This window comes from Clarias gariepinus, chromosome 17, assembly GCF_024256425.1.
Source record: "Clarias gariepinus isolate MV-2021 ecotype Netherlands chromosome 17, CGAR_prim_01v2, whole genome shotgun sequence".
In the NCBI taxonomy this organism is placed as follows: domain Eukaryota; kingdom Metazoa; phylum Chordata; class Actinopteri; order Siluriformes; family Clariidae; genus Clarias; species Clarias gariepinus.
The window spans coordinates 8,353,848-8,369,508 of record NC_071116.1 but is presented as its reverse complement, the minus strand read 5'-3'; positions in this window follow the sequence as shown (position 1 = coordinate 8,369,508).

Here is a 15,661-nt window from a genome sequence, read left to right as displayed (position 1 = left end):
GCAATAAAATATTATGTATATCAAGTCTTGTTACTCTTAAATGTATAACATATTTGACTTTATAGCAAAGATTTTAATTTTTTTTAAGTATTTAAATAGCATTATTGCAAAAGAAATGAAAGCTAAGATTCTGATCTGTCATCTTATGTTCATCTTTGGATCTCAAACCCGAATGTCTTTAGTGTAAAGCGAAACAGCTGTAGAACAAAGACCTGGCCTTTGGGGTGCTTTGGGGTGGGACTGTATAATTTGGATTATAATTCTGATAGTGAACTTGCCAGTCAGGATTACTAAAAACAAATAAAAGGGAATGGCAAAACTTATTCTTCATCTTCCCATTCCCTTTAGAAGATGTAAATAATGCAACTTCCTGTTGAATATATTCCAAAAACGTAGCGGGGGTGATTGTTGTAACAAGGCTGAGGAAATGTTGATGACATCATGAGTTATCTGGTTTGAATTTCGAGTACACAATTAGCAAAAAATAAATGGGTTTAAAAGTCAGTGGCCTGAGAATTTATGGTACATAAATGGTACATTTTCAAGTATATCATTTAGACTTGCATTGTGTCACACCTCGCACCTTGAAGGTTGGGGGTCCTGGAAGATTTGTCCCTGGTCTGTGCACATGGAGTTTGCATGTTCTCCCCAATGCATGGTGTGTTTCCTGCTGTAGGCTCCACCCGCCATTCAGACATGCGTCTAAGGCCTGACTGGCGTTTCCAAATTGCCCGTAGTCTTTTAGCCTGCAATAGTCTGGCTTCCCACCCAGTGTGTCCCCTGCCTCATGCCGTGACTTCCTTTGGATAGCTTCCTGGTCTCGCGTGACCCTACACAGTATATGTGGAAAGGAAATGGATGGATGGATGAATAGATTAGTACGGTTTTCTACTTTCAAAGCGACCTCATCAGTCAATATCACAATACCACTGAGAATAAAGTAAAAAAAAAAAAAAGAGAAAACTTCCTTTTCTACTTCCCATGACTTTCAGGAAACGTGAAGGATGCAACTTCCTGATGAACAAGCAGTTTGTGGAACATTCTAGAATACATTTGAATGTTACGGGACTAAAATGTTCAGAAATGAATGGATGACTTATGAAAAAAGTAAAAAAAGTCATTATTTTAGCATTTAGTTATAAAGATTGCATAAATGTTATGTCTATACGTAACACACAAATGGCATAATCGTGGTGTCATGTATAAGTCAAGTCTTGGGTAACTTCATCGTTGGGTCTTAGTTTGCTATTGATGGGAACATAAATGTATACTGAAGACTCTTACATTAAGTGTACTGTACCTTTTAGCTAAGTTGCATAGCCTTAAACTCTTTTAGTTGGCACATGAAGGGCCTTAACACAGATCCCCCTTTTTTTAATAAAATGCATGTGTTTACACAAACGATATTTTTGCTTTCACATGCATTTATCTTCGGTAATCAGTTCCAGATAAGAATATTAAAAATAGACGCTCCAACTTTTGTAAAAACAGCTCGTTTTCAGCAATGTCTCATCCTAAGCCAAGTTATACTATCTCTCATTGGACCTAATGTTAAGGTTAATCCTAGCGGTGTGTGTGGAGAAGCGCGACACCCTGTGGTCACCTGCTGTAACTGCAAGCTACGGTTTATCTGATGCACTATACAGTAGGTTATTTGGGAAATCAAAGAAGTCAAATGTGCATGAAAATAGGAAGTGTCTCTATGTGGCACACATAAATAAATAAATAAATAAATAAATACGATCCATGTACTGATTTCATCTGACAACAGAAATAAAAATGAATTCCATTTATAAATAAGTTTATAAAATGTCAAATATACAAAAAATAAGATGAGGGATTTTTTTTTTTGTTGGTTTGTTTATTATTTTACATATTCATTAATTTTGTTTGTTTATAATTTATTATTACAAAATTTATTTATATAAAAAATAATATATAAATTATATTTTAAAAATTGTGTTGCTCAGCATTAATTGTCTAAATTGATAATTGTAGAATTCCTACTTAAATAACAATATTTGTTCTACCATATCGTATTATATAAATAAATATTCACATAAAAGTACAGTAATAAGACAAATGTGAGCTCGATATCACTTATCCTCTACACCACTTATGCTGTACAGGGTCGCGGGGGACCTGGAGCCCTTCCCCAAGGGATTTGTGGCACGATGCTGGGTACACCATGGACAGGGTGCTTATCCATCACAGGACACAACACACTCACATAATACAGACAATTTAAAAACACCAATTAGGTTGATTTCAGAAATTAAAATGTAAATAATATCTGTAGTATTACATTAGATTAAATTATGTTCATAAAATAAATTTGTCCTGGGGTGGACAGAGGAATTTAAATGTTATAAAAGCATCCCTGAGTGCAAAAAGTCTGAGAAATTATGATTTGGGTTACTCTTGCTTTTTTACTTTTTTGCTGCCATCGGATGCACAGCGGTACGTCGTCCCCCAGAACATCTGTCCTCCGAGTCCTGTTTCTGACACGTTTGCGTGTCACTGATGGAGAATCAAATACATTCTGAACACAATCTGATCATCTGCCATTTGTGAAAAATATGCACTAAGGGGAAACTTGACAGAATTTTAATAGTAGCACAGAGGACAGGCGTGAGGGAAAATTAATTGTGGCACATGCTGTGCTGATGTATGACAGGCTTTGAGTGGCAGAAATAATGGCTTTTTCATCAAAGCATGAAGGGACACGGTGAGATAAATTATAGCCAGCAGGTCGGAAGAGGGACAAGTGGAAAAAAGTGCTGCTCCAAACAATTAAATGAGGTTGTAAACTACACTCAAAAGCCAGAAATCATTGAATTTCACAAGAGTTGGTCAACTGGCCACATGCAGAGGATGTCTTCAGCGTGGGTGAGGAAACTATCTCCTGCCAGCACATGTCATGTTACTTCCTGCTTCAAGTTTCATGATGGTGCCATAAGGGCTGGTAATGATCAGAGAAAACAGATCACCTCGCTGAGAGATAAAACTAGACTTCCACAGATCACTCTTGGGGTACAAATGCTTGCACTAAAAGAACAGATGCTGGCTTTATACGAACATCATATATGAGAATGGCTCCTCAGATACAGTATCTCTGCATGATCCTTATGTCACTAGTCTTGCCAAAGAAAAAAAATAATGATCCCAGTGCCGTTTAGATTCGATCAGTAATGAAGTTATTCTTCAATGTGGAAGCAAACCTGCAAAAGAAACAAGTACAGAATCTGTCCTTATTAGTGATGGGAGTCACCAGGGACCGCCCGATATGATGTTATCACAATTCCTAGGTGCTAATCTGATTTGTATTTAGATTCCGTAAGACAATTTTATATATATTCTGATTTGATTTTGTTTCAATAATCAGCAAATACTTTACTCCTAATGTGTAAAAAGATTCAAGAAACAAAGTAATTGATATATATCAGTCTGGAAAGGGTGACCGAGCCATTAAATTAAATCCGATTGAGATACTGTGGCATGACCTTAGGCAGGTTAAACCCTCCAATGTGGCTGAATTAAACAATTCTGCAAAGAAGAGTGGGACAAAATTCCTACACAGTAATGTGAAAGACTTATTGCCAGTTATCACAAACGCTTGATACTAGGTTTAGGAGGCATTTACTTTGTGAAAACATCATTTAAAATCTGCCTTTTGTATTTACCCTGGTTATCTTTGTGTAATATTTAAGGTTGTTTGATGATCTGAATCATCATCATCATCATCATCATCATCACCATCATCAAAGTTTCATTTAAGAAAAATATGCAACAACAAAAAAAAAAAAACAGGAAGGGGGCAAATACTTTTTCACAGAACTGTACATTGTGAACTTAAATATTTTGGACAAGAGAGCTTTTTGTTTGCAACACCAGGCAGCCAGGAGTGATTCCACATTTTTGGGTGAATGTTGGTGGTCCACATCAGTTGTTTGTTTTTTTCCTCTTTACAACATCTGGAGCTCTACAGTACAAAACCCAGACCTTCGTCTTCAGGCAGATATTTTACTGGTAGCTGAAAAAAAGCAGAACTTCACCAAATAATTCTGCAGCATAGGCTTTTCTATCGGTTTAAACTGTTATTTTCGTAGCTTTGAGTACACACCCTATTTGCAGTGTTCCGTCACCTCTTGCACTTTTACGTTCCTATTTTGTTAACCTTTAAACCTCTTAGATCCCACATACATTGCAGGGGACAGAACATGAAATCATAACGAGCAAACAGAAGCTGAAGAGAGCACAAAATGATCTTTAGGTCTCTGGAGATGAAGATCCTCCATCCTTTAGGATTCTTCTTGCAGGTCTGGATGAGCTTGGAATGCTTTGGTCTGCCAAGTTCTCACTGAGGTGAAGGTTTGGAGAAACCGAAGGAAGGAGGGATGTGTGTGAACACGTTTCCTGGGAATTCTTTGAGTGCAGCTTTATACAAAATGTTAGAATGTGTAGTCAGGTTTTTTCTATAATAAAAACAAGTGAATTCTTTTTCCATCCTATTCTACAGTACCAAGACTGCATAGGCATTATTTTTAAAAGTTTAATCAATTTCACAATCTCAGTACCCGTAATGCACTAGATCATGGATTGACTGGTGTAAGTGGTATGTTGGTTTACAAATATAAACATAAGTAACCTTTCATCTATAATGTTCATACAATTGCTGGAAGTAAGATGTTAATAGTAACATAACTATTTCCAAGGCTTAGCTGAGTGTTATTATTATTTATGTAGACTGCGATCTCATATATCTGTACAGTATGTGTATAATTATAGGTGATGTGCTAGCAAGTGACCATGTGCTCAGGTAATACAGTATGTGCTGCGTATCTTTGCAGTCAAGAAAGTGTAAATGTGAGTAAGATACAGTACCATTCAGTTGTCACCATTTAGTCTCTTATCTCTTGATAAGTCAGTGTGCCAAAAGACATCATCCCGTGTACATTGGGAGTTGTGCAACTCTTTGACCATGGGCATTACCATGTCATTTTGGTCGGAGTTTGCATGTTCTTGCCATGCTTGATGGGTTTCCTCCATCTTCTCCGGTCGCTTCCCACAGTCTAAAGACATGCAGATTATAATAATTGCCGTTTTTAAATTCCCCGTAGTGTGTGAGTGTGCTTGTGAATGTGTATGTGAACGTTGATTGGAGATCCTACCACGTTCATACAAGATGGGAATAAATACAGTGGTTATCATTGGCCTCCAAGGTCAGTAGTTGGACTATAAAGGTTCCTGGCTGGATGGATTGTGGACAGCAAGTTAGAACAAAAAGTGAACCTCAAATTCCGCGTGAAACTGGGCAAATCCGCCAGTTCAGAGACGTTCGACGATTCATCACATTTACAGCAATTTTGCTATGAGTCGTTGGAGGTGTGTATCGTGTTGAAGTTGCGAATTCTACTGCCACTTCATGATAGAATATTTTCTTGCAGCTGACAGTGTTCCAGGCTACTTGCAGATGAACAGTTTGTGTTACTGAGCAGCAATACAAGAAGATAATTAGACTAATTACCTTTCATTATACAGCAATTAGTTCCAACCGAGTAATCTGATTGGACGAGAGACATTCAACGAGTGCTGAAATAGAGCATAACAGCAATGGGATGTTTAACTGAATGTATCACACAGTGTCACAGGTGTTCTAACAACTGTTAATTACACTAGTACTGGAAAGAGATGAGAGCAGCTGCCTGCCAAAACCCACATTCAAAACCAGGCACAGGGAGTATTTTCACCCGATAGTTCAGGACACATACAGTTAAAAAGTTGTTTTAGTTAACAAGCACGATCTGAATGCTAAATGACCTTAATGTTTAGGTAGAGACATTTACCTGGGTTAATCTAATCCATTTCGTCTTTAGACTGACAATGCATGCTTTGTCCTGCCATTTATTTTTTCATCGGCTCATATTCTTAATAGACCATGAACAAAATATGCATTGTTATATCACAAATGACTTAAAACAAGGATATAGTCAACAAATATACAATAAACTAACTTCTTTTTTTTTTCATTTAATTACTAGGGCATGTTGAAGCTCCACTGCACAGAAGTAAGGGCCTTGGAGCTGCCAGGCATGATTATTCCACCAATCTCTCCCTCTTTGCCCCCTTTCTGCTGTCCACACTTCATGCTTGTTTTTCAGATCCAAATCATTCGTGTGACAATGTTAATTAAGCCTGGGATGGATGCCATGGCTCAAAGCATGCAGGAATCTGTGCTGGCCATTTTTTTTGGAGCCGTCCGTTCTATTGACCACCGAGCTATGCGCCACATGGACATGCTTTAGTTTTGAAGTACGCTATCTGAGACAATGGTATGCCTGCCAGTATTCCTGGCTTTGATATCATTTACTGTACGCAGGCATTGAACAGAAGAGTGTACTAAGACTTTTTTTTTTCTTGCTGTAGGAATTGGAGTTTGACACACTTTGCTTGTATAAGAAAATATGTGACTTAAATTTGAAAATGAGAAAGTCTTTGTTCTGGGTTTTAATCTTGAGCTACTGGAGTTTAGGCGCGTGCAGGTTTTGCTGTTCTCCAAAAAACATGCCAGTACAGTAGGTTAACTTGCTGGTGTAAATTGCCCAAAGGTGTGATGAAACGTGTGAATGTGTGTGTTCATGGTGCTCTGCAGTCAGCGGACTATGGAATGGTGTTTTCCAACTTCACGCCCAGTGTTCCTACAGTAAGTAACTGGATAAAATTGGAAATGTGGAGAAATGAATGAATGAATGATTATCTTTGTAGCCCACAGAACAAAAGAATAGAATTTAACCCCAGTATGTATGAATAATGTAATAAATGCATTTAAATGAACCTTATTAGAGGATCCTTTTACTCTGAGATTACCCGCATGCATGTTAACAGTATACAGTACAGGACAACCTATTTCTCATACTCACTGTAAAATCATCACTTTATAGAGTTATATAAGACATATTCAGAGTATGCAGATGCTTAACCCATTAAGATCCATTAAGCCATTAAAACCAGTAAAAAGCATTTGAAGTGCAGCAATGCTAAAACAGGTGTAATATGCTCCGTCTGTCTAGTGCATGTAAGCTGTCTGGGTGCAATGTTAGAAATAAGCTGTAGACTGAATATGATATTTATAGGCATTCCGGTAAGTAATGGACTACAATAGTATGAGCAATAACTTAAAAAGAAAAAGAAAAAAACAATAACACAATTAAAAATGTATGAATCAACATGTTTGCAGTCTAAAAAATGATCCTGATGGGTAATACATTTAATTCTATAAATAAATAAATAAATAAATAAATAAGACATAGTAAAGCTACCAAAAGAGTTTCAATACGCCTAGGCGTACATTATATAAGTCTATGTGTAGAAAATAACCATTAGTTTGTATTTTGAGGTTAATGATGATGATGATGATGATGATGACGAAGAGGGCTATATGACATTTTACTACAAAATCTTCCAAATCTTCAACTGGGGTAAAATACCTGTAAAGTTTATAGCATAGGATGTTTTTATCCTCATAAAGCTATTCCGTAAGCCTTTATACCCCTGTGGATAGAGACCACGCCCATTAGGACAGAAATGTTTAATCATAGTTAATTATAAAGTTAATCAGTCAGAATAACTGCATTGATTTGCAGTAACTTTTCCATCTAAGGAGACAAGTGGAGCAAAAGCGTGCCAGCAGAATGCCCTGGAATTTACACAGAATGACACACCCCTTCGATTTTATCTCCTTTTAGCCTGATGGGTTTTTTTTTTTTTTCTTTTAGTTTTTGTTTTTTTTAATCAGCTCCACATCAGTGTTTGAGACGTGTGTGAAATACAGGGACAAGTGCAATGAACGGAAACTAAAGGCATTCCTTAGTCCATCATTAAGGAAAAATCCAATACAATTATATATTCAAACCAGACATTATTCAATTAAATGGCAATTTTTTCAATACTACTTAACCATAATTTTTTTTTTTTTAGGTTTTGTTTTTTGACATTTCCTTCTACAATGTTTGGTATTTCAGGCCAACACAGCATAAACCCAGCAGAGCAATGTAAACATAACACATTTAATGTAATAGAAATAAAGAATGCAACTTGTACTATAATGTCTTGCTCAATCCTAATAGTTTCTTCATTGAGCTATTTGCAAGATATTAGATTTTAACTCCTATCTTATATCATCATAACCTTCCATCACTAACTGTGTGCATTTGTTTACCAGATGCTTCATCCAAAACAAGTTTGCATTAAGACAGAATACATTCCAAACACGCATCTGATCAGTGGATGGTTATGCGTCTGTTAGGGCTTCTCTGGCAGGCTTAAGATTTAAAGAGGAACTTATTGTGCAATTCAATTTTAGTCCTTTTTTGACATTCAAATTGTGTATGTACACACAAAAATGTCAGAAAAAAACCATTTCCTGCCTTTTTCAGTTTCGTATACAGTATACTGAAAATAATTAAAAATATATAAATAATAATAAATAATAAATTTCTCTCTAAAATGACCTCATAACAGGTTTTCAAAAAAAATTTGCATAGACCCTTTCTTCACTCACTGCTCAGTTCTGCTTTTCTTATATATTTCACATCGGACTGCTTTCTCAACAAGGGGCAATTTAAAGCTGTAATCATTTCAAGAATAAGCTCAAAAAGGGATTCAGATTTCCTATGACTCAAATCTAGATTGTAAAGCTAAAAAAAAAAGTGTTTCTATTTTTAAAAGTGTTTCTATTTTTAAAAGTGTTGCTATTTTATTGCTTGTTTCTCAAATTAAACTTTTGAAATAATCCACATGAACCTTATCCTGGCCAGTATGGTAGCTTGTATTGCACGACGAGGTAAAATAAACCTTGCTTTGTAATTTTGAGGAATAGTTCGAATGTACCAGAGAAAATCTTTTGCCACTTTTTAAGAATGAAGTTAATCCAGTTTCATCAGCGTAACATATCCAGATAGTTGTAATGAAAACTGGCGGGCAAGAAAATAGTCTAAGGCTAGCTTTTTTAAGTGCTGCATTTTAAATTATATAGCGTTAAACAGGTTAACATTGAGGATGGTAACTCTGTTACATTCACAATAAACGGATCAATTACTACTGAAAATTTTATTTTGTTCATCAGACATGCAACTGCGAAATGCCTTAAAGCTTATGCTCGAACATGAGTGGGTTAAAAAATAAAAAATAAAGAACATATATTTGGGGCCACCCATTTCCCATTTCTTATGTGCTGATTGGCTATAAGAATTGCCCTCCTGCGAAGAGGCACGGGGCAGTAGTCTTTTCGACACTAAAACATTTGTAAATAGTGTAAAAGAGAAAAGAATTCAGGCATGCCAGGATGCAAGAGCTGAGTATATTTCAGCAGGAACATATTTTAAAGACCTCTAAGGCTTATGTAAACTTGTGTGTTTATAATAGGCTCTCTAGTGCCAGTTTCCTGGACTTGGCGTACTCCTAGACTTGAACTAAATTTCAGTGACATTTGGGAATCAACATAAAAGTTATTTTTAGTCAAGGCTTAATGTGGGTCTGGGAAACCATACCATTATGTTCTGATCAATACCCTAAACCACTGAGTCATCATCACCTGATTATGACATTCACATTCTTCCAAATGATGCCAAACATAAAAAGAACAACCCTTTAGCAAAAAAAAAAAAAAAAAAATTAATTAATAAAAAAACCCTGCTTTCAGAATTCAACCCGTCCTCAGCAGAGCAGCTGCACTGTAAGCTATACACCGATGGCATAGTCTAATACTTTGCACTCGACTGCAAAGTGAAGGTTAAACCCTGCAATCCTCCAGGCCCATTAATCCTGCAGAAAGACAAGCGCTCCCTCAGTCTGTGACAAGGCAGGTAGCTGTTGCTGGGGTAACAGCTGATAAGCGAGTGATGGCAGATACCTCAGGGAGCACACCGGGCGCTTTGAGTTGACACAGGGAAGGGCCTGCTCCATTCATCTTCACCGACGAATTGTCATTAGAAACCGGAGTGACAGCCCTGTGCCTGGTTTGGGCGCAGAGGAAGGGCGTGAGGCCTGACAGATGTTCCTTGGCAAAGAAAAATTCTGAACATACTCATAATGTAATAAAGGGCCTCTGGTGTTTATTTCAAATATTGTACACTATAATGGATCCAAGTTAAGCTATTAAAGGATGTGAGTAAGATTTGTTTATATGGGTGGTATAGGTCAGGTCACCACCTGCCTTGACTGGGAAGTAGAGGTCATTATGTTGCCTACTGAGGTCATTTACGTATGATAATACAAGATCCTGCCTCATTTGCACACACTTTGAGTGAGTTGATGAGGGTTTGTGTGTCCAACCAAAAGCTACGCAGGTGTCCGCTTTTTAAAAATGGAATTTCTTATGAAATACTCTTTTTTTTGTCCAGGTGAGTAACCCAGGGAGTCAGACTTCTCATGTGCACCGTATGATGAGAAAAAGATGTCTTGATTTACCAATTAAAATTCCTTTAAAAAATTTTTTTTTAAGAGGACATCTTAGTCTTTGTAAGGCTTTGGCATGACAAAACTGTACAACAAATGAAAATATATATATTTAGTAGATTTTTTATTTTACGACTTGTTTATGGTTATTTCAATACAGTTATACTGTTATCTATAAGATTAAGAAATGCCACCTTTCCAGTAAACCATAATTAAGTATATAACTGCTCCAACCTACTTTACAAAGGACAATCAGTGACTCGGTCTTTCTTACATTCTCAAAAAACCCTAAAATTTTTTTTTTTTATATATATATATATTTTTAAGACCAACTAAGCAACATTGCATTTGAATATAACTTGTATTTTAAAGTTCATTTTTTATAAATTTTACAAAGATAAAATGTTTGTCTAAGTGTTATATCCTAGCAGCGTTATTCTTGGTACACCTTCACACTGAGTCTTTCTCTCTCCCTTACAGTCTCTCTCTCACTCTAGCAACCTGATAAGGTCCTCTGCTGCCATCAAGTGCTTAAAAAATCTTCTTTTGTCCTTCTGTTTCACAGTGTGACGTTAATTCCAAATTATGCATCATGACCTCCAGGGTGAAGGGTTTGATTCTTGCCTCGGCAGTCTCCTTGGGATAGGCTCCAGGCCCCCTCATGACCCTACAACAGGATAAGTGGTATATAAAATAATTGAATGAAGACATTCAAAAATTGTCTTTTGTATTTTAATAGGTCCACTTTAAACTCATTGGGACAGTTTTTCTGGACTTACAAACCCGTTTTTATCCAGGCATGGCCCTGCTGGGTTTTGGGGATCCGGCTGGGAATCGAACCTAGACTTTCTGCATGGCAGGTGAGAGCTCTACAACTAAACCACCAATGATGCCATACAGTAAATAGGTGCAGTACAATGTAAAAAAAAAAAAAAAACCTTTTCAGAAAAATCCTACCTTATGATTTGTTACAAGAATTCAGTCACATCTACGATTGGTTAGACCTCCAGAGTCAGAGCCAATCCGAGAGCCAATCCGAGAGCATGAAGGCAGGACTTTACAGCAGTATGTATTTAAGCACAGTATCATACAGATTCCCATCATGTAACTGCATAAGGCTAATGTGATCCTAGGCTACACTGAGAGGGAGAAACAAATTGACTATTTAAAGAGAATAAAACTATTTCACAAACCTAAAGCCTATCATTAAATGGAAACAATTGAACTGCAAAGGGTTGTTTGCTGAGGAGGATATTTTTCCCAGTCTATATGGGTTTCTGGAATCGTGATCTTGTCTGGTAACCTGAAAGGTAAAAAAGATGGATAGTACAAACTAACTAGTGACAGGTATCTCCTTGTATCCTTTCACTCACTTGTGAAATACAATGCTTTCCATACACTATTAAAAGCTTTAATACTGTCTTGTTGTCTGGTGTTGATATTGATGCCTTAACCATGGCTTCACTTGCAGAGGAACAAACACTATCCAATACATCCGCAGGTGCTCCTGCAATAGCCCAATGCTGGGTGCGGCCAATCTAGTCCTTACAAGATACCTATGACCTAGACTCAAAAGAAAATCCATCATCACCCTTTGTGTGACAACAGATAGTGTCATATAAATTATTACTCTCATACAGCTTTATATTATAACGTCGGACAAGACTGAGCATGTTGAAAGGATGTGCAATATGATGGGTTTCATTGGAATAGTACATGAATTCATTCAGTTTTGAGAAGAAAAAAAAATGCTAAAAGTATTACAAAGTCAATGGTGTTGAAGGCACAACTGCCAATATATTATGTCAAAATTGTATTTCGCAAGATGCTATTGTAAGGATTTCTGATATTGTAAATTGTCTCATGCCTCTGTGACCAAAAAACAACACCCTCATTGTGCTCCCTGCTTACTTACATGGTAATACTTTCTATAGTCATATCAAGACAAATATACCCCACCAGTCAAAAGTTTGGACACAATACTGTATATAATTCCATAGTCTTTTCTGATTTGTATTTTTATTCTACAGTGTAAAACAATGCTGAAGTCGTCCAAAATATGCAATAATCTCAATAGACAGTTAATATTGGGACGTCTCTACTACTTATGCTCTGTAAAAGCTTTACTTATGATGTGTCTACTACTTATGATCTGTAAAACCTTCATAATGGCTCTAATCTGAGGTGCTGTTAATTGGTGATTTCTGAGGCTGGTGACTCCTCTGCAGCAGGGGTAAGTTAACGTTCCATCATGGTGCTTGATGGGATTTGCTAATTAACTTGACCATACTGTTCTTGCAAGAACTATTTCAGAACAGATGACCTTCATGTCTTAAAATTACAACTTACTGTTGTTGTTACTTAATCACCTAATGCCATGTGTATTTTATTGTTTTGAAATCCCCAGTATTATTCTAGGGGGTAGAAAAATAATTCATAAAACAAAAAAACATTGAGTTAGAGGGTGTGTCCAAAATTTTGATCATGTGTCTGCTGGAAACTATTTATATTCAGTGTCATGAGAAAGTATTTGCCCCCTTTCTTTTTTTTTGTCACACTTAAATGATTGATTTAATCAAACAAATTTTAATATTACACTAAAATAACCTGAGTAAATACAAAATACAGCTTTTAAATAATGGTTTTATTTATTAAAAGACAAAAATCTAAACAAACCTCACTGGCCCTATGTATGTGAAAAAGTAAGTGCCCCCTTTATTAATCATGAATGAAGTGTGATTTTCAGAAAGCTAAATTCAATTTCACTCCACATTTCCACATTTTATCTTAAAATGTATTCTTTTTCCCCCTCACCATTCTACACACAATACTCCACAAAGTCAAAGTAAAACCAGGTGTTTATAGGTTTTTTGTTAATTTATAAAATAAAATAAAAAAGACTCCTTAGTCCTTGGTCGAAGCACCTATGGCAGCAGTGACAGCCTCAAGCCTGCCTCTGAATTGCTACAAGCAAGGAATTTAACCTGGAGTCATTTAGGGATGAGTGCAAAGTGCAATCTTTATTATGACAGCAGCAGTGTATACACTATATGGTCCACTGTACAGTATGTAAATATTTGACATTCACATCCTGTGTTGGCCTTTCCCAGATGAGTGACACAAAGTAGGAATTACAGAGGTGTATAGGAAGTATTTGGATGCACTGATACTAGGATGTGCTTTTACTGGATCTAAATGCCCCAAACCTGTTCCAGCATGATGCACAATGCACAAAGTAAGATTGGAGCAGGAGAACGCAAGTGATCTGCACAGAACCATAAACTCAACAACACTGACTGTGTTTCAAGTCTCCTCACCCAACATCAGTCCCGGTGTAAATTATAAATCAGTCTGGACCCAGACTGAGTGACTGTTCTATCAGGGCCCTTATTCTTTTCTAATAAACAAGAACAATTAATATACCAGTAATCTAGCGCTTTTTCCCCTTGACAAGGGTGTGGCTCTACGTGTCACTGAACATAGACAAAGTGTGTGGAAGAAACATAAAAAAAGTGGGACACGGCATAGCTAACTCTAAAAAAAAGGAAAGTACTCTTTGAAAACTGAACTTTTCAGGATGAATGAACAGACCAAAATATATATTTTTTTCTGCAGGAAATCAAGAGGCGTTTGAGCAAACATATCCACAGCAGTCCGAGGTTTAAAGTGCTTGTAAAATACCCGAACCGATGACAGAGCAACTGTCAAAAAGATTGCTGTTTGTATTTTAATTAAACACAGGAAAATGTACGAGGTCATCAAAAGTTAAACTGTGCACAAGTTTAATGTAGTAACTGAAAATTTATAATAAATATTATTCAAATGCTACTGAAATTTTTAATAATAGACTTACAATAACCGCATATACTGTATATATAGAGACCTGAGAAACACGAACATGAAATTTGGACCATGGCTTGAAGCAAACTATTACTGACCGGACCTTATTAAAATTTAGTTCAGGACCACTGCTCTAAAATCTAGTGGAAAACATTTCCGAAAGATTGGAGGTTATTATAACAGCTAAAGGGGGCCATATCTGAATTAGGATATTAATCATGCACATATGGATGTAATGAAATTGCCCGTAGTGTGAAAATGAGCGAGTGTGTGTGTGTGCCCTGCAATGGATTGGCACCTCATACAGGGTGTACCCCATCTTGTGTCCTATATCTCCTGGGATAGGCTCCAGACCCCCCATGACTCTATATACAGGATAAAGTGGTATAGACGATGAGTGAGTGAGCGAGTGAGTGAGTGCGTGAGTGAGTGAGTGAAGATGTGAGTGCTCCAATATCTGGTGGGAAACATTCCCGGAAGAGTGGAAGATATAGTAACAGCTATGGGGTATCACATCTGAATTGGGAATCAACATGCACACATGGATGTGATAATCAGATAAATATCCATGTCTCCACAAAGTTTTACCCACATAGTGTATCTATAGTATCCAGGTGAGATTATTAATTGAAACAGGGGAAAAGCTGACATTAATTCTTTTTAACATTCTGTTAGGTAGTTATCTATACAAGGTGGCATGGTGGCTTAGTGGTGAACACTGTCGCCTTGGACCTCCTGGGTCGGGATTCGATTCCCGCCTCGGGTCTGTGTGCATGGAGTTTGCATGTTTTTCCCATTCTTGGTGGGTTTCGTCTGGGTACTCAGGTTTACTTGCACAGTCCAAAGCTGCACTGTGAATGAGCGAGTAAGTGAGTGTTTGTATGTGTGTGCTTTGGCTGGATTGGCTCTCCACCCAGGGTGTACCCTTCCTTGTCTCCTATATCTACTGGTATAGCCTTCAGGCCCCTGTGACCCTGGATAAAGCACCTGGAACTGCTGATAAGTGAATGAGTGCTCTAAAATCTAATGCAAAGCATTCCTTGAAGAATGGAGGTTACATAACAGCTAAGGGGGAATTGGGATGTAAAACATGCACACATGGATGTGATAATTAGGTGCCCACAAAGTGTTTACCCATATTTAAGGGATACATTGGCAACTGTTTTTAATGTATAATTAGAAGTTACCTATACAAAGCGGCACAGTGGCTTAGTGGTTAGCACTGTCGCCTTGCACCTCCGGAGTCGGGGTTAGATTCCTGCTTTAGGTATGTGTGCAAGGGGTTTGCAGTTTTTTTCATGCACACATAAATTCAATTCAATTCAATTCAATTTTATTTGTATAGCGCTTTTAGCAATTGTCATTG